Here is a 25,143-nt window from a genome sequence, read left to right as displayed (position 1 = left end):
TACGACCGTTGGAGTCTCCCCTTTAACCAGTTCCTTATCCACCTTTCAATTTTCATATTGATCCCCATCTTTTCCAACGTAACTAATATCCCCATGTGGAACAGTGTCAAATGCCTTACTGAAATCGAGGTAAATTAGATCTACTGCATTTCCTTTGTCTAAATAATCTGTCACCTTCTCAAAGAAGGAGATCAGGTTGGTTTGGCACGATCTACCTTTAGTAAAACCATGTTGTAACTTGTCCCAATTGACCTCAATGTCCTTAACTACTTTCTCCTTCAAAATTTTTTCCAAGTCTTTACATACTACAGATGTCAAACTAACAGGCCTATAGTTACTCGGATCACTTTTTTTCCCTTTCTTAAAGATACGAACTATGTTAGCAATTCTCCAGTCGTACGGTACAACCCCTGAATTTACCGATTCATTAAAAATTCTTGCTAATGGGCTTGCAATTTCATGCACCAGTTCCTTTAATATTCTTGGATGAAGATTATCTGGGCCCTCCGATTTTATCCCATTAAGCTGTTCAAGTTTGGCTTCTACCTCAGATGTGGTAATATCCACCTCTATATCCTCATTCCCGTTTGTCATCCTTCCATTATCCCTAAGCTCCTCATTAGCCTTATTAAAGACTGAGGCAAAGTACTTATTTAGATATTGGGCCATGCCTAGGTTATCCTTAACCTCTATTCCATCCTCAGTGTTTAGCGGTCCCACTTCTTCTTTCTTTGTTTTCTTCTTATTTATATGGCTATAGAACCTTTTACTGTTGGTTTTAATTCCCTTTGCAAGGTTCAACTCTACTTGGCTTTTAGCCTTTCTCACATTATCCCTACATGTTCTGACCTCACTAAGATAGCTTTCCTTGCTAATCCCACCCTTCTTTCACTACTTGTAGGCTTTCTGCTTTTTCTTAATCATCTCTCTGAGATGCTTGCTCATCCAGCTTGGTCTACAACTCCTACCTATGTTTTTTTTCCCCTTTCTTGGGATGCAGGCTTCTGATAGTTTCTGCAGCTGCTACTTAAAGTAATTCCAGGCCTCCTCCGCATTTAGATCCACAAGTTCTTCAGTCCAATCCACTTCCCCTAACTAATTTCCTTAATTCTTTAAAGTTAGCCCTTGAGAAGTCAAAAACCCTAGTCCCAGATCTATTTTTGTTTATCCTTCCATCTAGTTTGAACTGAATTAGCTCATGATCACTCGAACCAAGGTTGTCCCCACAATCATTTCTTCTATGAGGTCCTCACTACTCACCAAAACCAAATCTAAAATGGCATCCCCTCTTGTTGGTTCTTCAACTACTTGGTGAAGAAATCCATCTGCTATCACATCCAGAAAAATCTGAGCCCTACTATTCTTGCTAGCACTTGTCCTCCAGTCTATATCTGGGAAGTTAAAGTCTCCCGTGATCGCACATTTCCCATTAGTGTTTACTTCATTAAAAACACTAAAGAGGTCTCTATCCATATCCAAATCAGATTCCGGCAGTCTGTAACACACCCCAAGCACTATCTCAGGGGAGGCTCTAGTAGCTTTCTTTCCCAGTGTGATTTTTGCCCAGACAGACTCTGTCTTGTCCATTCCATCACTTTTTATTTCTTTACAGTTAACCTCCTCATTGATGTACAATGCTACTCCACCACCTTTGCCTTTATTTCTGTCTTTCCTAAACTGCACGTAGCCTTCAATACCTGTACTCCAGTCATGACTACTATTCCACCATGTTTCTGTTATCTCTATAATATCCGGTTTTATTTCCTGCACCAGTAGCTCTAGTTCCTCCATTTTGTTACCTAGGCTCCTCGCATTAGTGTACAGATCTTAATTTTTGCCGTTTGGCTTCACTGACATTCTTTACCCTATTAGGCACAGACATTCTACCACCAGCATCACCTGTTAGTCTGGTATCTACACTACCCTTCCTCCTTATGTCAATTCTTCTGTCCACGGCTGTATCCCTTCTTACTTTGTTTTCTTCCCTCTCAAGGTTAAATTCCGGCATGGAGATCACCTGGACGTCTCCCAACCATCTCCCCCAATTCCTAGTTTAAAGCTCTCTTAATCAGTTGAGCAAGCCTCCATCCTAGAAGTCTATTTCCCTCCTTACTCAGGTGAAGTCCATCCCGAGAGAACAGTCTTCTGTCCATAAATGCTTCCCAATGGCCGTACATCTCAAAGCCCTCCTTATAGCACCACTGCCTGAGCCATCTGTTGATCGCCATAATATTGTCACACCTTTGTTGCCCTTCTCTAGGAACCCGCAGAATCCCACTGAAGATCACCTGAGCCTCGATTTCCTTAAGCGTCTTCCCCAGTCTGGCATAGTCTCCTTTGATACATTCCAGCGATAATCTAGCCGTATCATTCGTTCCCACATGAAGGACAATCAACGGATTCTTTCCCACTCCTGCTAGGATCCTTTTCAGCCTCAGGTCCACATCCTGTATCTTAGCACCTGGCAGACAGCACACCCTTCTGTTCTCCCGATCCGCTCTAGTTACAGGCCTATCTATTCTTCTCAGTAAGGAGTCTCCAATCACGTAGACCTGCCTTTTCCTGGTGACAGTGTAATTCTCCGGTCTATCCCCTGCACCCACTGGCTGCAAGTCCTCTCGATTCCTATTCACTCTTACAGTCCTCCTGGGGCTTATATTTGGTGTTGCCTCCATTGACTCCTCCCCTCCTCTTGCAGGACTATCAGCTCTTCTCTTTTTCCTTGCCCTCTCTCCTTCAGCAACCACCTGCTGTGCCCCTTCCTCATTTTCCAACTCTGCAAACCTGTTCCATTTGGGGGGCGTGTCATAAACAGATAGCTAAGGGTTAATGTCTCTTTCACCTGAAGCACCTGACCAGAGGACCAATCAGGAAACCGGATTTTTTCAACTCTGGGTGGAGGGAATTTTGTGTCTGAGGTCTTTGTTTTCTGTCTGCCTGCTTTCTCTGAGCTTTGGAGAAGTAGTTCTGCTTTCTAATCTTCTGTTTCTAAGTGTAAGGACAAAGAGATCAGATAGTATTTGATCAAAGAGTGCTTTGATTTGTATTCTTTTTGAATAAGGCTGTTTATTCAATATTCTTTTAAGCAATTGACCCTGTATTTCGTCACCTTAATACAGAGAGACCATTTGTATGTATTTTTCTTTCTTTTTTATATAAAGCTTTCTTTTAAGACCTGTTGGAGTTTTTCTTTACTTCAGGGAAATTGAGTCTGTACTCACCAGGGAATTGGTGGGGAGGAAGAAATCAGGGGGAGTCACTCTGTGTAGATTCACAGAGCTTGTGTCTGTGTATCTCTCCAGGAGCACCTGGAGGGGGGAAGGGAAAAAGGATTATTTCCCTTTGTTGTGAGACTCAAGGGATTTGGGTCTTGGGGTCCCCAGGGAAGGTTTTTCAGGGGGACCAGAGTGCCCCAAAACACTCTAATTTTTTGGGTGGTGGCAGCAAGTACCAGGTCCAAGCTGGTAACTAAGCTTGGAGGTTTTCATGCTAACCCCCATATTTTGGACGCTAAGGTCCAAATCTGGGACTAAGGTTATGTGAGTTTTATTTCCCCTTCACTGGCCCGTCTTTTCCTCTGCCTGGTTCTCTTAGTCACATGTTTCCACCGTCCACTTTCCTCACCCAGCAGTCTCTCCTCTGAATTCTTTGGTCCTGCTTCCATCTGCAAGTCTGAGCTTATCCCTTCAGCCCCCTCGTGTCTGTGCTCCATCATCTGCTCGAACCCCCTTGTAAACTTGACCAGAGTTTCCACCTGCATCTCCAGTCCTCGGATCTTTTCTTCCATCAGCTCTATCAGGCGGCACTTCATGCAGACAAAACTCTTTTCAGGCACTCCCTACAGGATCATATACATGCCGCACCTTCCACATCCAGTCATCCTCATTGTGTCTTTCACTGCTACCTCTGTATCAGTCATAGCCTTCCCACCTAAAACCTAGTAATCCAGGAGACATAGCACAACACAAGCCCCAACAAGCACCAGAACACTGACAGACCACCACCCACTCCCTTTACTAGCCTGTCAGTTCCTCTGTCTAGGTCTCTTAGTCTCCCCTGCAACCTCCCCCTGTAAACTCCCTCTGAAACTCCCCTGTTTACAGCTCTGTTTGCTGGCTGCTGTGCCGCTGCAGCTGTCTAGTTTTATCTAGGTTTACAATTTATGATTAAAACTCTACTATCTACACAATATACATAGACATAAAATGTAAAAACTTAAATATCTTAGAAACAGTAGCCAATCAGTTGTTTTAATTGTCATATTTGAATTCAGCACATCAAAATACATAATACATATCACATTTTATCTCTGAAGCAGACGACTTCTCAAAAATTGTAGACCAGTGTTATCGACATTGACTCTGTGAGGGTTACTACTCTCTTTCCTGGGCTGAGCTGCTGCAGCATTGGGGTTGGACTGGTGAGGCTAATGTGAGAACTGGGAAATGTAGAAGCTATCTTCTGTGAGCAGAAAGATCTCTGGCACACAGAGAGGGAGAGAGGTTTTAAGGACCCAGCCTAGGAAAGGCAAGGCATGATGACTTCAAGGGTCTGACTGGAGCACAGAAGAGTAGTGGTACTCTCCTAAGCACCATCCACAAAATAAGCTCCTCACAAAGGAGATGTCATACACAGTTTTATTAAAAATAAGGCTAGGCATGCTCTCCAGGATTATTAGGCTCATCTCCCCCTCATTGGAATACAAAAATATCTGTGAGGTGTGCTGGGCTCCTCAGGTGTCTTCTTCCCAGGGAGGCAAATATGTCCTGATGGACTTTTTGAGCTTGCCTTGCCCATGAGAAAATCAAATGTCCTTGTGTGTGGCTCCATGGACTTGGTTCCTTCTTGATCAGGTAAAGAGGAAGTAGTGGTTTCTCCCAAGCCTACTCACTGGTGCTGCCAAAAAGAAGCTGTGTCTTGTGGCAGGCTGTGCAGAACTGCATAACATGATCCTCTTTCTTCTTCCTTACATGCCTTGATGAGCAGTGAGTTAACAATGTTGCTACTGAAAGTAGTATTGCTGGGCTTTTGAGTTACCACCATGGAGTAGATCTCACTTCTTAGGACTATTCTCTGAGCTTCTTAGGCACAGGCAAACATCACTGCATTCCTTAGCCTCAAAAATGTGACCTGAGTTTATCTACGGAACTATAAGGGCTAGATACTTTTTTTAAAAAGTGAAAGAGTTAATTCTGGAGAACAAGGACAGCATAAAAGAGGTCCTGGCATGCTGTGCCATGTGTATTGGCCCAATCTGAGCCTTGGATGTCTCTTACCTTGAATGCTGGAGCCAATAAGAAAAGGACCAAGAAGAGCCACTTCAAGGAAGTTTCTAAAGAATCAGTCAAGAGTTATTGATTGGGGACAGGCAGCTGGGTTTAGGACTCAGGCTTGGTGAGACTAAGGAAAGAAGCATGCACTGCAGGACTGCTGCAGGTGATGGTTTGGAGTCCAATGAGCAGACAAGAGACCAAATCAGTGGATTACCCAGCTTGGAGTTAGAAGGATGAAGGAAACTATTTAGAACTATTTATGGTGTTGCCTCCTGTATGTGTGATCATAATCTTCTAGATGAAAGTCACTGTATAAATATGATCATTGAGTGAGCCCAGATCCTCAAAGCTAACTTCCATTGAAATCTGGGCCTAAATGATTTAGGAGTGCAAGTTCCACTGAAAATCTTTGGGATTTGTGCACTTAGATACCTTTGAAAATCTCACACTCCATCATTAAACACAAATATTATAGGGTGAAGTCATAAGTACCTGGTTCAGAGTTGACAGACTTTCAAATCTCCTACAGCATCTAATTTTCTCCTGTTGCTATAGTGTCCTATCAACTGAAGCATCACATGCTACAAGAATGTTGAAAAAAATTACTGAGAATGGGTGAGGCTGGGAAAAAAGAAATACCTCTTTATTCAAATTTACAACTTAAACCAATTAATCAAGGATTATTATTCCACCTCAAGGTGGAGGTGGAGTTAGTCCCTCATTTCACCTAGCCCATGGCTAGAAGCAATGAATTATAAAGGAAGTATGGATCTATAACACCTATTTTTGCACTTTCTTTCTTCAGCTGAGACAGAAAACGAAAATACTCTCAAAAGTCTGGAAATATTTCGAGAAATGCCTAACTTCAGTTATGTCATAAACAGATAGCTAAGGGTTAATGTCTCTTACACCTGGAAAGAGGTAACCTGAAGCACCTGACCAGAGGACCAATCAGGAAACCAGACTTTTTCAGGTCTGGGTGGAGGGAAGTTTGTGTCTGAGTTCTTTGTCTTGTGCCTATCTCTCTCTCGGCTATGGGAGGATTTCTGTCTCTTGCTTTCTAATCTTCTGTTTCCCAGTTGTAAGTACAAAAGATCAGATAGTGATTTATATGTTTTTTTGTATTTTACATGTGTGTAGTTGCTGGAGTGCTTTGAATTGTATTCTTTTTGAATAAGGCTGTTTATTCATATTTCTTTTAAGCAATTGACCCTGTATTTGTCACCTTAATACAGAGAGACCATTTTTATGTATTTTTCTTTCTTTTTATATAAAGCTTTCTTTTTTAGACCTGTTGGAGTTTTTCTTTAGTGGGGAACTCCAGGGAATTGAGTCTGTGCTCACCAGGGAATTGGTGGGAGGAAGAATTCAGGGGGAAATCTGTGTGTGTTAGATTTACTAGCCTGACTTTGCATTCCCTCTGGGTGAGGAGGGAAGAGAGATTAGCTCTTGGTACTTCTGTTTTCCAAGGCTGGAAACGGGGAGGGTGGAATCCCTCTGTTTAGATTCACAGAACTTGCTTCTGTGTATCTCTCCAGGAACACCTGGAGGGGGGAAGGGAAAAGGTTTATTTCCCTTTGTTGTGAGACTCAAGGGATTTGGGTCTTGGGGTCCCCAGGGAAGGTTTTTGGGGGGACCAGAGTGCCCCAAAACACTCTAATTTTTTGGGTGGTGGCAGCTTTACCAGGTCCAAGCTGGTAACTAAGCTTGGAGGTTTTCATGCTAACCCCCATATTTTGGACGCTAAGGTCCAAATCTGGGACTAGGTTATGATAAGTTAGTATTACTAAAATTCAGACAATGGAGTCTGTTATGTTGAGGTTTTCCGAATGACTTTTGTTTTAGCAACCCAGACCAAACAAAATCTCCAAACTCCTTAATGTTTACCCATCACTATACCAGAACCTGATTCTAATGCAGAGATTTTCTTTTTGGTATTTTATTGTGAAAAACATTCATTAAAATGAATAATGTGCATGACTTTTGTTTTCAGTCATAAGAATCTTTAAAAAGCAACTGCAAAAAACACTATCTTATAAATCTGTCCTGAAAAAAAGATAGGCATAAATGGATTGAAAAGAATGTTTTACCCCTGGTTGAATATTCTTATTATATATATATAATGTTTTCCAGAGATCTATGAGATTTAACTGTGTCTTCTAATTTTTTTTTTCATATTTAGAGAATGTGTAAAAACTGGTTTAATTTCATCAAATCAAACATTCAATGAAAGCTACGGCATTAGCTCTGAAATAAGACATCAGTTGTGCAGGACTATACATCCTTTGAACTTAGATGACATTGTCTCAGAGGACAAGATGTTTGATGAGTTTTATACTTTAAAGCCTCTAGTAGGAAAAATTAGTCTGGAATCTGTTTCTGTAGAATGGGGGGAAATCATTCAGTCTTCAAAAGATCAGGAAAAAAGTCATTTTCTTTTTCCCTTAAGTATCTTTCTTTCAAATGCTTATATTGGAAGAGGTTCAACAGTCATTAATTTAGGGGCTTATTTTCCCAGTGATTCAGGGGGGATTTATGTGCACCCTGCCCTGAATATTAAGAAGAGGGAAAAAATCTTTAGAATGGAAGGATAAAGGGATCTATTATAAAGCTAATCTCACAAAATCACTGATGACTATTTTTAAACTATTCATATAATATAAAAAACTTAATACCATATTTAAAATTTCAGTAAGCATGTAATACATATGCTAGATCTGATAGGAGGTACTGTTTTGTAGTGAGTGAGCCATAACATTATGGAGCATTAGTAGCCACTGCGTGGTTTTAAGGATTACTTTCCATTCTGTCCATTGCCTTCTGGCATACGCACAAGCACCATTGCAAGGTGCTTCTGCATGTGCATAACAACATGAATATTCACATGCATAAGGTTATACACTTGCTGAAGTACCTTGAAGAGCTGGGACTTAAAAGCCCAGTTTTCTCCCAAACTCAAAGTGCTCTATTAAAAAAAAAAATAGATGGCCTGTCTCCTTTAAGGGTAGTGGAGACCTTCTTCTAAGTCATGGCCCCTTTAAGAACATGTAGTTCTGAGGAAGATCACCTGACCAAATTGGGAAAGGGGGGCCAGGTGCCTGAGTTATGTGACTACTGGCTAAAGTTATAAAGGGGAGCTCTTAGCTCAGTCAAGAAATAGGGAAGGAATGTCTAGAGTTGGGGGTGACCTGCAGGGAGGCTCTTCTTTGGAAGAATAAAAATGACAGTAGGCTGGGGAAGCCTGCCCGAATTCATGCACAGCCCCAAGAAAATGAGTTGTGGAGACCCTTTCCCAAGGAAAGAAGGATTTTGAGTTGAAGTTCTAGGAAGAAATCTTGGGATAGCTCTCTCCAAAGAGTCCTGGGGTCCATAGTGGGACTGACAGAGAGCTCCTTTGCTCTGAGGGATCTGAAAAGCCAATAGAAATGGTGCCTCTAAACCTGAAATATGTGTAGAGACCATGAGGGAGGAAGGATTTGAATCTGGAAGGGCCAAAGGAGTTACCTGTTTATTTTGTGAGGGCTTAATACATTTCATTTCTAGAGAGAGACCATTATGTTAACACTCCTGGCTGTGGGCATTGACAGGGGATCTGAAGCATGGTGACTGCAGTTCCAAACCATGAGACAGCATGTTCTGCACTGTACCTTTCATCCTCTCTCTCTTCTCTTCCTGAAAATGTGCTTGCCACCTGTGACCCATTATAGTTTGTCTGGAAAGTTTGCTAAAAGTTAGACATGGGCCCAGATCCATGCTTTGGATGAGGGGCACACAGCACAGGGGAATGAGGATGCTTTAATTTATAGCAACAGCCTCTAGCAAATCAGCATGGTATATAGTCCTGGCCATATTCCCTATCCTGCCCCCTATACTGGTAGCAGAGAAGATTTAAGAGCTGCTATCCTGGCTCTTTAACATTAAAAGAAACCCTTATACTGGGGTGATCCTCCCTTGACCATTTACAACATCTTTAGGTTCGGAATAAGCCAGCAGCATGGTGGTGGTTTGTGATACTTCACTCTAAATTTGACAAGGAAACCGTTAACTAGGGGCTCATTAAAAAAAGATTATAAAGGAAGAAACAAGGGGAATGCTGAAGGAGGAGCCCTGATGGGGAAAAGGAAGAAGTAATGTTTTCTTGGCCAGGCCGCTGGGTCAGGAAACAAGGAGAAGATGAGAAACTAGAGGACTGTCATGCTTAAATACTGTAAGGTAGGAGCTGTTCAGCTTGCTTCAACCAGGGAAAAACAAAAACCTACGTTATCTGTAGTTTGCCCTGGTGGGGGTTGGACATGTCTGAAAGGAGTATGATTCCCAGTATGTTTTACCATAGTGGAAAAATGCTCTTTACAACAACAGTTTAATTTAAAGTGGCTGGCTGAATATTTGTGCAGAATTGTTTTCACGGCTACACAGGGCAAGTTCAAAAATTATTTATAAATATTTATAAATGTAGATTGACATGGATATGGGGATGTAGGAAATAGAGCAAATATAGCAAGGAAGAATTCAGAGAGGGCACATACTGAGGGTGAAGAGTAGGATGGCATGGAGGACTATTGGTTGGGGGTCTGGGTGGCTTGTTGTGCTAGCAGGCCTTTGAATTAAAGTCAATGGAACTATGCCCATTTACTCTAGCCGAGGATCTGGCTCATGGTAGTTAGAGGTGTGACACTATGGTCTGCTGCAAAAACAACCATATACTAGGAGAAGTTTTTACAAACTTATATGTGTACAAAGGAGACAATACTGGTGAGGCTAGAATTTGAGAGGAAAGAAGGTCTTTTCTCTTGTGGTTAAGTGATCCTGGCTCAGTTCCACAAGGTCCCTGTATGATCTTGCACGAACCACTTAATCTCTTCCTCCCTGTAAGGAGGCGCCCTGGCTCCCCGCCACGCCTGAGGGGGGACGAGCCAGAGCAGGTGCCTCAGTGGGCGGAGTCAGCATGGCCTGTCCCCGCCCCCCGGAAGTCAAGGGGCAGAACAGGAGGTATAAAAGCCCGGCCCCAGCGCTCAGTTGGGAGCAGGCTGCCGGAGAGGACAGACGCTGGTGCCCGGGCTCCCGCCGGGCTGGACCTGCCCTGCGCCCACTACCCAGAGGAGTGCTGGCCTGACCTGCCCCGCGCCCACTACCCGGAGGAGCGCTGCCCGGACCTGCCTCGCGCCCACTACCCAGAGGAACGCTGGCCGGACCTGCCCCGTGCCCACTACCCAGAGGGGCGCTGGCTGGACTTGCCTCAGACCCGGTACCCGGAGGAACATTGGCCTGACCTGCCGTGTGCCCGATACCCCGAGGAGTGGCCTGAGCTTCCCCACGACCGGTACCCGGAGGAACCTATGGTCTGGGACCCACCAGCAAGGACCAGGTACCCAGAGAGGGGGAGGTTGGAAGTAGCCCAGGGATAGCCGACCCTGGTTTGGCTCCGGAAGAGCCCGAACCCATGTCAGTGTGTTGCGGCCAGGATCCCCACTGACCGCAGCGGGTCTTGACTGCTGCTAGGGCCCCGGGCTGGAACGCAGTGGAGTGGGAGGGCCTGCGTTCCCCCTGCCACCCGTAACCGGGTGGCAGACTCCCCCTCTTCCCGCCTATTGCCACTGCTCTGCCCTGACCCAAAGGGCCAGAGCCAATTAGACTTGTGTTTGGTGCCCCGCCCGGACAAAGGGCTGGGCCCCTTTGATTTTGCCACTGCTCTTCCCTGACCCAAAGGGCCAGAGCTAATTAGACTTGTGTTTGGTGCCCCGCCCGGACCAAGGGCTGGGCCCCTTTGACTTTGCCACTGCTCTGCCCTGACCCAAAGGGCCAGAGCTAATTAGACTTGTGTTTGGTGCCCCGCCCGGACAAAGGGCTGGGCCCCTTTGATTTTGCCACTGCTCTTCCCTGACCCAAAGGGCCAGAGCTAATTAGACTTGTGTTTGGTGCCCCGCCCGGACCAAGGGCTGGGCCCCTTTGACTTTGCCACTGCTCTGCCCTGACCCAAAGGGCCAGAGCTAATTAGACTTGTGTCTGGTGCCCCGCCCGAACCAAGGGCTGGGCCCCGTTGACTTTGTCACTGCTCTGCCCTGACCCAAGGGGCCAGGGCTAATTAGACTTGTGTTGGGTGCCCCGCCCGAGCCAAGGGCCCGGGCTGATACTGTGTTTGCTCAGCCCCTGCTAGGGGCCTGAGCCTGAACTATTACTGCCCGCCCTGTCCAAGGGCTGGGGCTTAATTACTTTGAGAGCCCCGACCCCAGCTAGAGGGTCGGGGTTCTACCTTGTTTACAGACCTTATACCCCGCTCAACACCTGCCGAGGGGCTAAGCCGACCCGGACTGCAGTGCGTAAGGAGGCGCCCTGGCTCCCCGCCGCGCCTGAGGGGGACGAGCCCTGACACAACCGGCTTACACTCCCCTTTTGTAAACTGGGGATAATAACCCTTCTTTTGTCTTGTCTATTTAGACTGTAACTCTTTGAGGCAGGGATGGTCTCTCTTATTATATGTATAGCCTCTAGCACAATGAGGCCCTAATCTCAGTGGTGCCCACATTTTTGCTGGGGTAATGCACAAATAAATAATATTTGTTTTGCTAAAGTAAAAGACCCTTTAGCTCAGACTAGCAGAGATTAGTATATTGGCTTTAGTTTCCTTTTCTAGGTTCACTACATTTTGCGGGGAGGGAACAGGTCTCCCCTGACTTCTATCAACTGCTTGTTGGTGTCTCAATATCTTAGTTTCTCTCACTATGGGGGCCTTTTCCACACTGCAGAGGGAACTAAAAATCTTGGGGACACAGCAGCAAAGGAACAGCTTGGATAATATTATTTTTAATTGGAAGTGTTAATCGTTTCCACTTAGCAATCATGAAACTATTTCATATGGACCCTCCAAATAAAGGGTAATATTTCCAAAGGTAGTTCTCCAGGGAAGAAGAAAGTATAGACATATCCTTTTATTTTCTGATCAAGTACAAAAATCACAGAAGATAATGGGGATGGACATCCTGGATCATCTTCTAATCCAACTACATGCTTCAAGGACCCTGAACTACTTTTTTTCACAAACTTGGTGCTGAATCCAGTAATTTAGTATAATTACAATCTTTAGCAAGCTGACCTGTCCTCCTCCTCCTCTTCTCAGCTCAGCTGGAACAGCACAGCCTCTTCTGGGAGCTGCTCCAGTTTTTGGAAGTGGAGAAAGAAAACCATCCTGTCTCCACAGAGACGTTTCACATACTCTTTCTTCCTTTCCCTTTTGTTTCTTTGTCTTTTTCCTGGAGGTGGCATCCAACCAGTTCAGATGCCATGTGTTGTGGTGTGGGCAGGAACAAGGACTACCGAGAGACTACAACATAGGTAAATACTTTTCAAGTAATAGCCCGCAAGTGATACAAATAGATGGCATTCCAGCCAGGTGTGGTATGAACTACATTAACTCTTTATGTGCCTTGCAGCATAGTGTATCTATACTTGTTGGGCCTGTCTATAGCATTTGATACTTTCATCACTTAATATTCCTGTCCTTCAAGAGGCTGCAGGAATAAACAAAATATCCTGAAACATATCATTTCTTTCTTCTCAAAAAGAACCAAGTGGCAACTAGTCCTTACCATTGGAGTCCTACAAGGCTCAGCCCTCTCCCTCATGTTATTCAGCATCCATATGAAGCCATTGAGATAGTGGTGGAAACATCATGGGCTGAAGTGTCAGAAGTACTATAATTTCTATACTGTCTTTATGTCAAATATAAATGGCAACATATCCCAGCTTTCTCAACACCTAGCTGCAATGATCACTTGTATGGAGAGTAGCTGGTCACAATTCATCCCAGCTAATGCTGGTAAGAAGAGAGATGTGCTTTGAAGAAGGCTTTTAATTGAACCTGGCTGCAACTTTCATTATGGAGGCATATATAAAAGTATGGTGAAACAATCTGTTTTTTTGTTTTAAAGTCCTTTACTCTGTGATGTGAAGTTACCTATTTTTTGGACACTCCTGTACTCCTTCTTCACTAGCACTTTTAGTACAAAAAGATCTAACATCACAGAAATGTTTGCGGTGTATTTCAAGTTTGCATGCTGATAAACCAAGTCAAATAGTCTTTAAATAATGCATCAACATATGTTTGTTTTTCCTTTTTGTTTGGTTTTGTTTTTAGTACAGTTTTAGTTTAAAAACGTTTGGTGTGTTTTTGTCTCCTAATTCACAAAGATGTGACACTGGCCTTTAAAATATCTGACGGTAGCCCAAAGTAAGAGGTACACAATCCAAAATACAAAAAAGCTGGGATTAATATAACATTTTATTTGATGCCTATGCAAATTTCATTAACACTGACTTTCTCATTTCTAATATATGTATATAAAAAGTTTAAAAATCAGATTTATTTTGGCTGGGGAAATATGGAGTGTAAGAATAGTATAATATACCTTGTAAATAGGTTGGGATTGAGAAGTATACACTGGAGGAAGAGTTGATGTTTATTCTTTACTCTTCCTTGTATAACTGAGCCAACAAAAGAGTCTTATCCAGTAAGATACAAAGTTTTCATATAACTCCACTCTAAATGTCTAGACCACTTTTCAAGGTACAGTTGTAGCCAAAGCTTTTGTCTGATACTGAAATCAGCACTAAGAGTTGCTCTCATTTTAGCCCAAGGTAACTTAGGAGTGTCACCTCGTCCAGTGTATGTTTATGACCGTAAGTGACTCCAAAATTTAGCTCTTCATTATACTACACATTGAATTGTTGCGACTGTTGTTGAGAAGAGGCATTTTATGCCATACATAACTTCTAAAGAATTAAGATTATTTTTAAACACTTATCACACCTTTTTGCACTTTAAGCTAAAGGTATGATATAAATGGGACTTCACATGTAATTTTAAGAATACGATGATTTCCTGTTGTGAGTCGTGCCACAGTTCAGGGCAACTGCACCTGTATTCCCCTTCCTTTGTCTAGCAAAGGCACCCACTCTAGGCTCCTAGCTCCTCTCTTGTGCAGCGGCCCACCTCTCTCTCCTTCCTGACCAGGATTATTCTAGGCTGCACAGTTCCCTGCCTATAGTGAGAGTTCCCCAGCAAGTCAGACTACCTAAGCCTGTCTCTGTCTGAGCTTTGCTTTATCCTCAGAGGCTATAAATGTCATAATTGCCCACAGTTATAAGTTACCACACAGCTCTTTCTAAGCAAGCACATTTATTCTTCTGATGAAAGCATTACAGAGAAAACATTAAAAACACAAAAGAACCTATACACATGCTAAGCCTACCAAAGATTCCCCCTCCTCTTCCTCACAATACCAACAAGGGCCCTAGTAGGTGAACACAATTTTTTCTGTGATTACACGTTCTAAGCTGTTAACTTAGAACATGCACCCTCATGCATAGGTTAGCTTTTTCTTTATACAGCTTATGTCCTTGATCTTCAGAGACTTTTAATAGTTAGTCAGTCAGAAAATGGTTCTCTTCTCAGGGCACAGCTTCAGAAGGTTGAGTTCAGAGGTGGGAATTTGCATTCACCACCTCCCCGCTATTTCCTACTTAACTTGGGTTGTCCCAAAAGTTCCTTCTTATTTGGAATGTTGTTTAAAATAGTCCTTTGAAGCTCACAACACTTCCCACTGGCCACATCTCCCCACTAGAGAAATTGCATGCAATCCCACCATAATACATAAATTTTGCATTTATAATACAATGTATTTTAAAGCCATTTGAACTTAATTCAATACAATCACCCAAAGATAGTGGAGGAAATTGCCATATCTGTCACAAGTAGTATGTGTTGTTCAGTGGAAATGTAGCTTTTTACATGGACAGCATGCTATGGCTAGCAATAAATTGTTGTGTATATACTGTGATAGACCAAGGCCGTTGGGTACAGCAGAATAGTAGGAGGCAGATATACTGGTCACTGTGTTAACAGTTTTCTGTTCCCTGACTGACCAGAGCAGGGGCTGCTCCAGGCTAGTAAGAACAGCTGACTCTAATTAATCTGCAAAGAGTCAGGTGAGGCCATTAAGCTAATGTGACCACCTGACTCTAATTAAGGCCCTGCTGATACTATAAAAAGAGCTCACTTCAGTCAGGCAGAGGAGAGCCAGGAAGCCAGAGGAGAGGAAGTGTGGCTGAAGGGTTATTTAATGAAGACACCCTCAAACCATCGGTAAGGGAGCCCTAAGGTAAGGGTGAAGAAGGGAGAAGCAGGACAGCTGTGGGGAAGTGGCCCAGGGAAATGTAGTAATTCTGGCAGTGAAAGGTCAGCTGCCAACAGCTGCTACCATTAGGGTCCCTGAGCTGGAACCCTGAGGAGAGGGCAGCCCCGGGTTCCCCACAACCCACCACTACAGGAACATCTCCTGGGAGCAGAAGTCAGACTCCTGTCAGGACAGGAGGCTAAACTGTTCTGAAATAAGCTCCCAGGGATAACAGAGACTGTGGGAGTTCTCTCACCAATCTCGTTGCTGGCCTATGATGAAAAGGGCTCAGTAGACTGTAACCCTGGCCCTAGAGAGAGAAGGGCTACGTGGAGGGTCATAGTGAGCCACTGAGGCTAGCATAAACCACCTAGAAGTGCAGGACCCTCAGGGGCAAGGTCAAAGCTCTGCCACAATGCATGTAAGTACTGGATACTGCTGTATTGTATGAATGTCAGCATGGTACAGAGGAATGAACTGCTGACTTGCTGAGTAGCCTTGTGCAGGTCACTTCACTTCTCTGCCACTATAAAATGAGGCTAATACAGTCCAAGAAGTGTTTCTATAGGGACTAATGAGTTTATATTTTCACAGGATTTTTAGCATATGAAGCATCATCTGAGCATTAAGTCACAATAGGCATAGTGTAGGCAACATCAGCCAGATCTTTTCTCCACTTCTTGCCATCCCATTGCCTTGGAGGGATAGCTGCTATGGGCAACAGGATGACTTATTTTCCACATTGATACAGAAAGCTTCTCTGCTTTCTAAAGAATGTTAAAAAATCTGGAAAATGTTAACCAATATATGATAAATATGGGCAAAACTTAGCATTAAATATTGCTGCTTGAATTTCACAAAGTCTTTTAGGAATTATTTTATTTTTTTAGTGAAATTCTTGCAAAGCAAAACTTTGGAGCATTCTCCCTTTCTGTCATCACAAATTTCTTTTAATCTAAAATCAAGTGACCATCTGAAAGTTCTTTTTGGAGCTAGCTGGCTTAGTGTGACATAAAACCGTTCACCTCTAGGTGTCTGCTTCGCTCTTGCCAAGATTGGGGTGAATGAAAGCTGTTAACTTCCTGACTGATACTTAATGCCCTATGTGAAATTAGTTGTTCCAGTTCCTAATGTTCATATCACAAGTCACACCATGCTTAGCATGGATTCACTTCCTTGTTAGCTGTTTTAGCAGAGACCAAGGACTGAATAGATTAAAAAGTCTTAAGCACCTTCTCACCCTTAGAAATTGTCAGCCCATGGGAGGAATCTTATGTTCCTGCAGCCTTTGTTTATTACTTGTCATGCAGGCAAATATTAGGCTTCAGGTTGTAAGAACTCTCAGGCAATCGGTATCCTTAATAAACTGCTGTTAGTCTATATAGTTTGTAACAATATCTCTTCTGCTTTCAACTGTGGCTTGTGTACATTCAGATACCTACCACCTGGCTCAAACGGCATATGTATAATCAGCAATGGCTGTGGCTATGAAATGAAGAATAACCAAACTGATTTTTCAAAAGCCAGGTACTAAAGGTCAGGACAGAAGCAGAACAACATTTGTGTACCCTTGCTTTCACCTGCCTAAATAGTCATGCAAGGGTAGAGCTCTGAGCAGTGACCTGTTTCAAGTAATGCCTTTGTGTTTTTTGTTTCCTGTTTAGCTTACTTAGGATTTTAAAGCTTTCACATTCTGACTAAACTGGTCTTATGTGCACGACTAGCATAGTTTCAGTGTTCCAGAGATCACACAGGAAGCTCATACTGCATAAGTTTAAGCGATATGCAAAGCTACCATCTTTTTATAGTATTTTGGCAATACTGCCAACTGGATGCTAGGGAAATTAGGAGGAAGTAATGTAGCAAACTGCAATTCTGCCTTTCACTGTACATTTAACATTTTCAAATCATTTTCAGTAAAGAATGGCACTTCTGGTTATTTAGGTTTTGGATATGATAGACAAAATTTACTATGTCGTTGCCTGAAATTTTACTGTATGTATCATGTAAGATTTCTGATATGTGGCTCACATTTTAGTAGTAAAGTAAATGTAACTATTCTATTTTTTTAGTCATGCATCATTAGTCCACAGATATGTACTATATAAAGCTGATGAAAATAGCTTCTGTTGTAGAAAAATCTGAGAAAATTCATACAGTTACATGGGATGTGCCCATGGATATTTTCCTAAGATTTGTTAGATATCACAAAATTGCTTAAAAATTTCAATATTGCTAAACCAGCTATCTATAAATTACAAAAGATTAGTGTTGCTGCTGAATTTTCAGAGTCTCTCTAATTTTTAGGCATTCACAGATGAAAAGTTCAGATACCTTATAAGAAACAAATAGGAATCACTGAGAGCTATAGTTCCTCCTATTTTCTGCTGTGACTCCCATAAAAAAAACCCATATTACTTGTGAGTTTGCACAAAACTTCATATTTTTTGCTAATCAGTTGACCTCCTCAGGGTGAAAATGGTTGAAATTATTCCCCAGGCAAAATCAAATGGAGATTCCATCCTCTTGCAGCAAATGCTAGCATTCTGCCTGGGAAAACTGTCAGTTAGAACCCTGCGTGGGACCAATGTAGAGTTCTGGAGTGCGACCAGATGGGAATGGCAGTGGGTATTGCAGGGCAGGACAGGAGCGGGATTAAATATAGTCTCACACAGGGCTCTACTGTCATTCATTGTAACCATAGTAATTTCCTCATCATCACCTTTAAAACCTTGTGCAGTTCCACTCCTGCTTCCATCTCTGCCTTCGCCTCCTAATACATCCTGACCCAAGCCTCTATGCTTGACCTTAATTAACACTTCATCACCTCACCATTTTTCATGCTGCCTCTTATGCTCAGAACAGCCTCCTAATTCCAGTGTGACAAGTCACTGGGGGGTGGCTGGTCATTGCAGCCTCGCAGAAAGGTCAAACATGCGGCAGCCCTTCAGGAGGTTCCCTTGCATTTTCTCTTCCTGGGAACTCTGGGCAGCTGTGCCACAGAGTAGACAAACTGTCTGTCTTCATCTGCTCCCCGTGACATCCAAGTTGCCAAAGTTCTCTGATGACAAGACCAAGAGGCTGGAAGAGGGAGGAGGACAGAAAATAAAGACCAGGGTGAGTGGCAAAGGTTGAAAGGTACAGATGGCTGGGGAGGGAGAGGATGGTAGGGAGGGACAGAAAAAAGGAGACTAATAGGGATGGTGGATCAATGGGAAGGATGTTCCAGTGTCTTGTAACCATCCCTTGTCTCCCTCCATCCAGTTCCCTCTCCAGGCCACTCCACAAACTCCAATAATCACACTCTCTTCTCAGGGTGCTCCAGGCTCTCTCTAGCTCTTAAGAGTCCCTGCACTCCTCCAACCCCTCTGCTAGAACTCCCAAACCACCACCATACTTTGCCTTTATCTCCCAACCCCTTACTTGCTTTTGAGAACTTGGGCTGAGGGATGTACTGGCTGCCCTTCCCGCAGCTCCCATTGGCCTGGAGTGGTGAACTGCAGCCAGTGGGAGCTGTGATTGACTGAACCTGTGGACGCAGCAGGTAAACTAACCAGCCTAGCCCACCAGGGGATTTCCCTGAGCGAGTGGCAGAACGGCTTTGAGAACCACTGCTCTAGACTCCCTCCACCTGATTCTGATGGACTAGAATTTTACTCACAGTCATCAGGTGATCTGTGAGCATGTGATGTGTGTCGGGAGGATAGCTGGGAGCTACTGTTCAAGTGGCTGAAGACAAAAGAACCACAATATTGTAACCATTCTCCCAGGTGGAGCCAGCAGCAACCAGGGTTGAATATCTAGGGGTTCCTGGTCAACAATAGGACACAGAACTAGCTTGACCCTTCCCCCTCTCCAGTAATCTGGGAAAATTACACACCACCCCGGATGCCTCTGAGAGGTGATACTTCCCCACTCACAAGCATGGAGTCTGAGTGTAGAAAAGAAACTTTTAATGAAAGGAAGGAAGTCAGCTGACATTAATTAGGGAAAATGCCACAAGCAGGATTCATAGACATAATATTGTGACCAGGACACCCAGCCCAGAGTGCATGGGGCAGTGCCTTCAGCCTCATGTTCTTGAGTTCCACAACCAAAATTTCCTTTATGGTGCCCTTCTCTGATCCCACACCATACCCTACTCAAAGTGATTGTCCTTGGTCAGTGAGGACCCAGGGTTCAGACATACATCTGTGTGAGTTCACCTCTCATCCAGGGAAAAAGGTTCCTGGCTTGCTCTCCCATCTGGCCGCCCTGCCAGCTGCGGCTGCTGGCCACCCATCAGTCACCTGCTGCTGCCACCTGCCTTTCTGCTCTGACCTCTGCAGGTCAGTCTCTCAGTGATAGTCAACTCTTAGTGATTTTCATCTCTTAGGAGGCTGAGTAGAAATGGCGTCCCACCACAAGTGATTTCAGCTCCTGGTAAAGTAGTAAAGGACTTAATGTAACAAAAGACTCCCAATGGAGCCTATTTAGCTCTATCTTTGAACAGTGGGGAGGAGCAGGTTAAACCAGACCAAGAACCCTTAGGGAGAGTCTATGGCTCCTGTCTGGGACACCTATCACCACCTCTCTTACTTTGATAGGGGTCTGGCATTTGAGTCCCTGGCTTAACAAAGTCCTTTCAGCTGAGGGTGACTTCCTTATTTGGGACAATTTGGTGACCTCCTTATTTGAGACAGGTTAAGAATAGTTCTGCTCCCCCTTTACTCATACAATAAACACAACATTGATAACACCACTTCACTGCCACTGCATTCAGTACTAAAGTGATTTGTAACCCAGTACAAGCCAAAGCTGATCACTTGGAGCTACACAGCTCCTGTCTACTGGATACCTACGCACAGTAGGTATGTTCATGTAAATAGAGTTTGCTCCTAAAGTCTCTTCTCCCTCTCCAGCTAGCTGTCAGGGGAGAGTTCATTCAGACCCTGATTACAATATCCTATCAAGAGCATCAATAGAGGGTTTTTCAGACTGTCCTGCATTGTCTGAAAGGGCCAGACTTTGCAATGATTTTGATGACCTTTTATAACCATTCAGCAAGGAAATAAGCATTGATAACACAATGGAAGAAATCTCATCCTTCTCTATTGAACAGAGGAAAGTAATTTGTGATGGAAAGTGTGAAAGCTATTTATGGAGGTATAAAGTAGTGAAGTGGGATTTTGTGGAGCTCTTAAGATATAAATTGTCCAAATTTCCGTTCCTTAGATTCACCCTGTCTGGGTAAGGAAATAGTGTTGAGACTAACTATAGGAAGTAATCCAGACAAGCAGATGTGCTTGCTCAGTTTTCTAAAAACTGGCACATTGGGATGTGCTAAAACAAAATATTAAAGAAACAGAAATGTTTATCAATGTGGGTTTAACCAGCCCGAAGTTGAAACAGTAACTTCACTAGTAAATCTTCCAACCACTTACTATGGTTGGAATTATTGTTTTATAGACTCCAAGTAACTGCATGGTAAGCAACATGTTTATTAAACCTCCATTTGAAAAAAATGCATGAGTAGATTTGTTGCAAGCATTTTATTTTAGCATTTAGCAAAGCATTTACAGAAAGTAAGAAAAGGGAAGTTGTCTCAGGGCTTAGCAGCACAATTCCTCACAGCATTTCCTCTTAAACCGCATATTTACCTTCTGCAAAAAGTTAATGCTATTCTCTACATTTATAGAAATTTTAGCTGAAAAATCTGTTTTTGTGCTGCCTGTTATCCAAGACACAAGGTTTTCTTCTATAGACTTAGATGCAAATGACTTAATGGTGCGGTGGTTAGCTCCTGCTTTGCAGGAAGTGGTTTTATTTTACTTTTTTCCTCCTGCTTTCTTTCTCTTTATAAGCTGAGGGAGATTAAACCAATCGCACCCTTTAGACATGTGACCTAGATGGTTTCCGTTTTTAGAAATAGTTAAACAGTTGCAAGTTGATGGCAGTTTGAGATAAGAAGAAGACGTCCATGATTCTATAGGTAAGGAACCTTACATTAACCTTAAAGCAATTCATGAAGCCTGTTGTTAAAGATGCATTATAAGAGGTGAATTTATAGATCCTTTCACAGAGACAATTTTAGCACAAACTTTAATATTTAAATGATTATTTTATTTCTCTTGGCATTATTGGTTAACTTTAGTACTATAAGCATATGGTATAAGGAACTGTGAAGGGTGCACACAAGTATATAGTCATTGAAGGGCCAACACCAGTCCTCAGTTACATTCACACAACTGTGTAATTTAGGGCAGTTTGGAACTTTATTGTTTAGGGCTAAACTGTTCTGAAAAGGGAGGAGGGAGAGTATAAATAGCCTTCTCCTCCCTGTGAAAGCTATTGCATTTGTTGCGTGATGGGGTCATGTAGCTCCATGGACGCCAGGACTTATTGTTACACTCTTTGTACTGCAGTGCAAGGATGAGAGAAAACTGCAGTCCCTGCGGTCTAATGAGCCAAGTGACTACTCTCTGCTTATAACACATCATGCGCAAATCATCCCAAAGGGAGTGAGAGAGAAGCAAGGCCATAACTATGGTCTTTCCTGTGCTGGCTGGAAGGGGAGAGTGGAGAACATTGCACCATTACAAGACCACACTAGCGTATTTTGGGAGATCTCCCACTTTTAAATTATCACCATTGCACCAGCACCTATGATAGCAACAGTGGGAGTGCTAATGCAGATAGAAGACAAGTGTTTTTAGGTCTACATAATAGAGTAGTAAAACATTTGTGCCCCATCTGCATTAATGTTCCTATTATCATAATAATAGAGCTGCTTCAGTGGAAATGCAATGGTGGGATACTTCCTGGAAGACTCTAATGTAGACAAGGCCAATCGGATGATGCATTATATACATTCTTTCTGTAATTTGATCTGCTTAGAGAGGGGCTATTCTTCCTGAATCACAGTCTCTCCCAGAGCTTCCTTTTGGATTATATTGCTCTGTATTGCCCTTAGCACGGTGCTGTGTATAAATCTCACAATCTGGCCCATAATCTTATTCAGAGAAACAACTAATCAGCAAGAGGTACAAATTATACAATGTTATGTTTTAATGATGGTCAGCATTCTGATCATGTTGTGGGACAATATAATAAACGTTTGTTTTTGGTTACTTTGCATATTATGCAAAACTTAGTCACGTTTGTAATTGACTGTCTCATCACAAAAAATAGCTGGAAATTTGGGTCATAGCTGAGAGAAATCATACATGATTGGAAATTCCCTTTTTCAATTTGCATTGCAAACTGTTTTGTGTTTGGAGGGCAGGCTTTTTATTACTGTGATGACAACCCAAAGTTTCTGAACTTTTCAGAGACAAAAGCATTCTGTGAATACTAACTCAGGCAAAGACAAGTAACATAGTTTATATAAAAAGAGTGTGTATTTGTCTGTCTGATACTTTTAATGTTTACTGTTGCAATGTGCTGTTGGTCATTTGAAATTCACTTTTTTGAAGAGTTGTTTGAATTCACAAACTTTTTTTCTTTTTCCCTTGTAAGTTAACCCACTTTTCCCAAGGGTAATTCAACTTAAAAACATGGTTTTCCCTCCCCTTCCATAAAAAAGAGTTCTGTGCTCTGTTTTCCAGATGGAGAGTCCCCATCCACTCAATTACACCCTAACTTATGCTGGCACATATGGGTGCTTATATAATACATGATAGATCATTCTCTGCCACATGTATAAACAATATCCACATTATCTTCCTATATTTAGAAGCTACTACCATACCGAGATCTCTAAAGTGTGGCAAATGTTGAGTTTGTGATGGTGTCTTCTGCGTATCTTAGCACAGGGCAAAGTCATAGCCTCTGTGAGGCTGCTACTCCACTTGCGCACAGGTGAATGGACAATGGGTGGGTCAGTGGAACTGACAGGTACCTTTGACTGTGCCCCACTCTTTCCCCACAGTGCTGGCCAATGCAGGTAAACTGGTGTGAGGAGAGAAGTACCTAAGTAATGAGCTGGTGTAGATTATTTCCACTCTGGAGCCAAAAAGGAAGTAAGAGCCAAATTGTGACTCTGGTCTTCTCCTAGATAAGCACTATATTATGTGTTGCCCCTTACTTAGCACAACAGTCACAATCTAATCCACATTGATTTTATACAGTTGTACAGAAGAGCTAGGTCTGATGCTAAGATTTGTTGCTTGTCCTCAGCTAGAGATAGAGAGAGCTCTCAGCTAAACTTTTAGGCAGTATGCAGCCTGATAAATTCACAGCGCCTCACCCCTTTACTAGTTCTTCCAAATGATGTGTTGGCTACACTCTGCATAGATTTTGGAGTTTGATTCAGAGGTGGAGAAGGCCTCTGGATTATTGGAATCACAAGCACCTGATGGACTATCTCCTGTTGGCTGGTCAAATGCAATGTCCTCTGGGTTCTTTGAGGCTGACCACCTGCAATTCTGATCTTTTCCCATCTTTCTATAAGCAAGTGTTATGGCTGTGCGTCAGCCAGGAAAGGCTGAAAACTGCTCTTAAACTTGCAGAGGTCTATCCCCTCCTCCAGAAACCTTCTTTTGATGCTGGAGTGCTTGGCTCCAGTAATGCACAGAAGAAAGCAGACAATCTGCGAGAATGGACATATATGTTATCAATGAGAGATTTGAAATGCAGCACCTCTTAAGCTCTCCTGTCTATTCAGCATATATATAATGCCTTTTGAGGTGATCGTTTTAAAAGACAATTTTGTTAGAATGCTGGTGTAATTACGGAGGCACTGGTTGCAGTTCCTTTAAGGCTGTGTTCCTGTTTGCACTTAAATGATTTTCTTTTGTATGAAAAGTACAGTGTATTCTCCCTAGACTTAGAGGACTTATTCTTTGAGTTGAGAACGTAGAGTTGTATATCTCTCAGCCTGGTCTCAGTAGTCCATTCTCTCCACTGCTGGTATCATTCCCTGGATGCATCAGAATCTACAATTGTTGCGGGTGGAAGTTGTCTATATGAAGCAGCTTTGGTCTTCTTTAAGGTTTTTCTTCTTAAGTCGGGTTAGTTCAGAGGCAGTAAGCCAGGTTAAGGATCTCAGCTTAACTTCTGGCCATGCTTCTTTCATGGTATGCCAAATGCCCTACAGAGTACAAAAGTGCTCTTTCTAGTTGCATAATTTGCCCAAATCTGTGCCCTTATTTGTCCTGTGGTGACCTTGCAACAGCAGCAGATGCTGTTGTGACTGAGGCCTAATTATAGTAATACCCTCTTAGCGAGGCTCACAGCAGGGTTCTCTGTTACTTCCAGCTTGTTTAGAATACAACAGCACATATGCTTTTTGTCTGAACATGTTATAGCTGCCTTGACTTCTTTAAGTTAGGGGCAGGTTGACTCTAAGTTGACACTGCCAGCTTTGAATGCCCTTATCATTATAGCCCCGAGCTACACTGGGGAGCTACCTGAACCTCAGTTTGACAGATATCTACATTCACAAAATATCCACTTTTTAGAAATGCCACTATCATGTAATAGGTCAACAGGTGATTGTGCCTTTACTGCATTGGGCACCAGTGTGTGGAACTTGCGCTTTCTCCCCTACATACCTTGAAGCCCATCTTGGTCCATCTCTCCTTGATTTTGAAAAGCATCGCAATGATTTTTTTTCCAAAGGTGTAATTATTTTTTTCCAAAGGTGTATTTTAGAATGAACACTGTTAATCTCCCATTTCTCTCCCCAACCCTCATTATTATATTAGACCCTCTCATTTGCT

At 42.9% G+C, this 25,143-nt stretch overlaps 1 protein-coding gene across 3 annotated transcripts in view; it reads left to right on the top strand.

Annotated features, from left to right (window-relative positions):
• The first annotated feature begins 12,580 nt into the window (after positions 1-12,580).
• Positions 12,581-25,143, top strand: part of ARHGAP15 (Rho GTPase activating protein 15) — a 457,670-nt gene continuing 445,107 nt past the window's right edge. For 2 of the 3 annotated variants that reach the window (XM_050969301.1, XM_050969297.1), the window contains exon 1: positions 21,318-21,413. The gene's annotated coding sequence lies outside the window, so the exon portion shown is untranslated. Of the gene's footprint in view, positions 12,603-21,317; positions 21,414-25,143 lie in introns of those variants that run through there. The other variant, XM_050969300.1, reaches the window with a different exon arrangement.

The sequence above is a fragment of the Gopherus flavomarginatus genome, chromosome 10, assembly GCF_025201925.1.
Source record: "Gopherus flavomarginatus isolate rGopFla2 chromosome 10, rGopFla2.mat.asm, whole genome shotgun sequence".
NCBI classification, from domain to species: Eukaryota; Metazoa; Chordata; order Testudines; family Testudinidae; genus Gopherus; species Gopherus flavomarginatus.
Note: the sequence above shows the minus strand (reverse complement) of the source record. Positions and strands in the feature narration are given on the sequence as shown.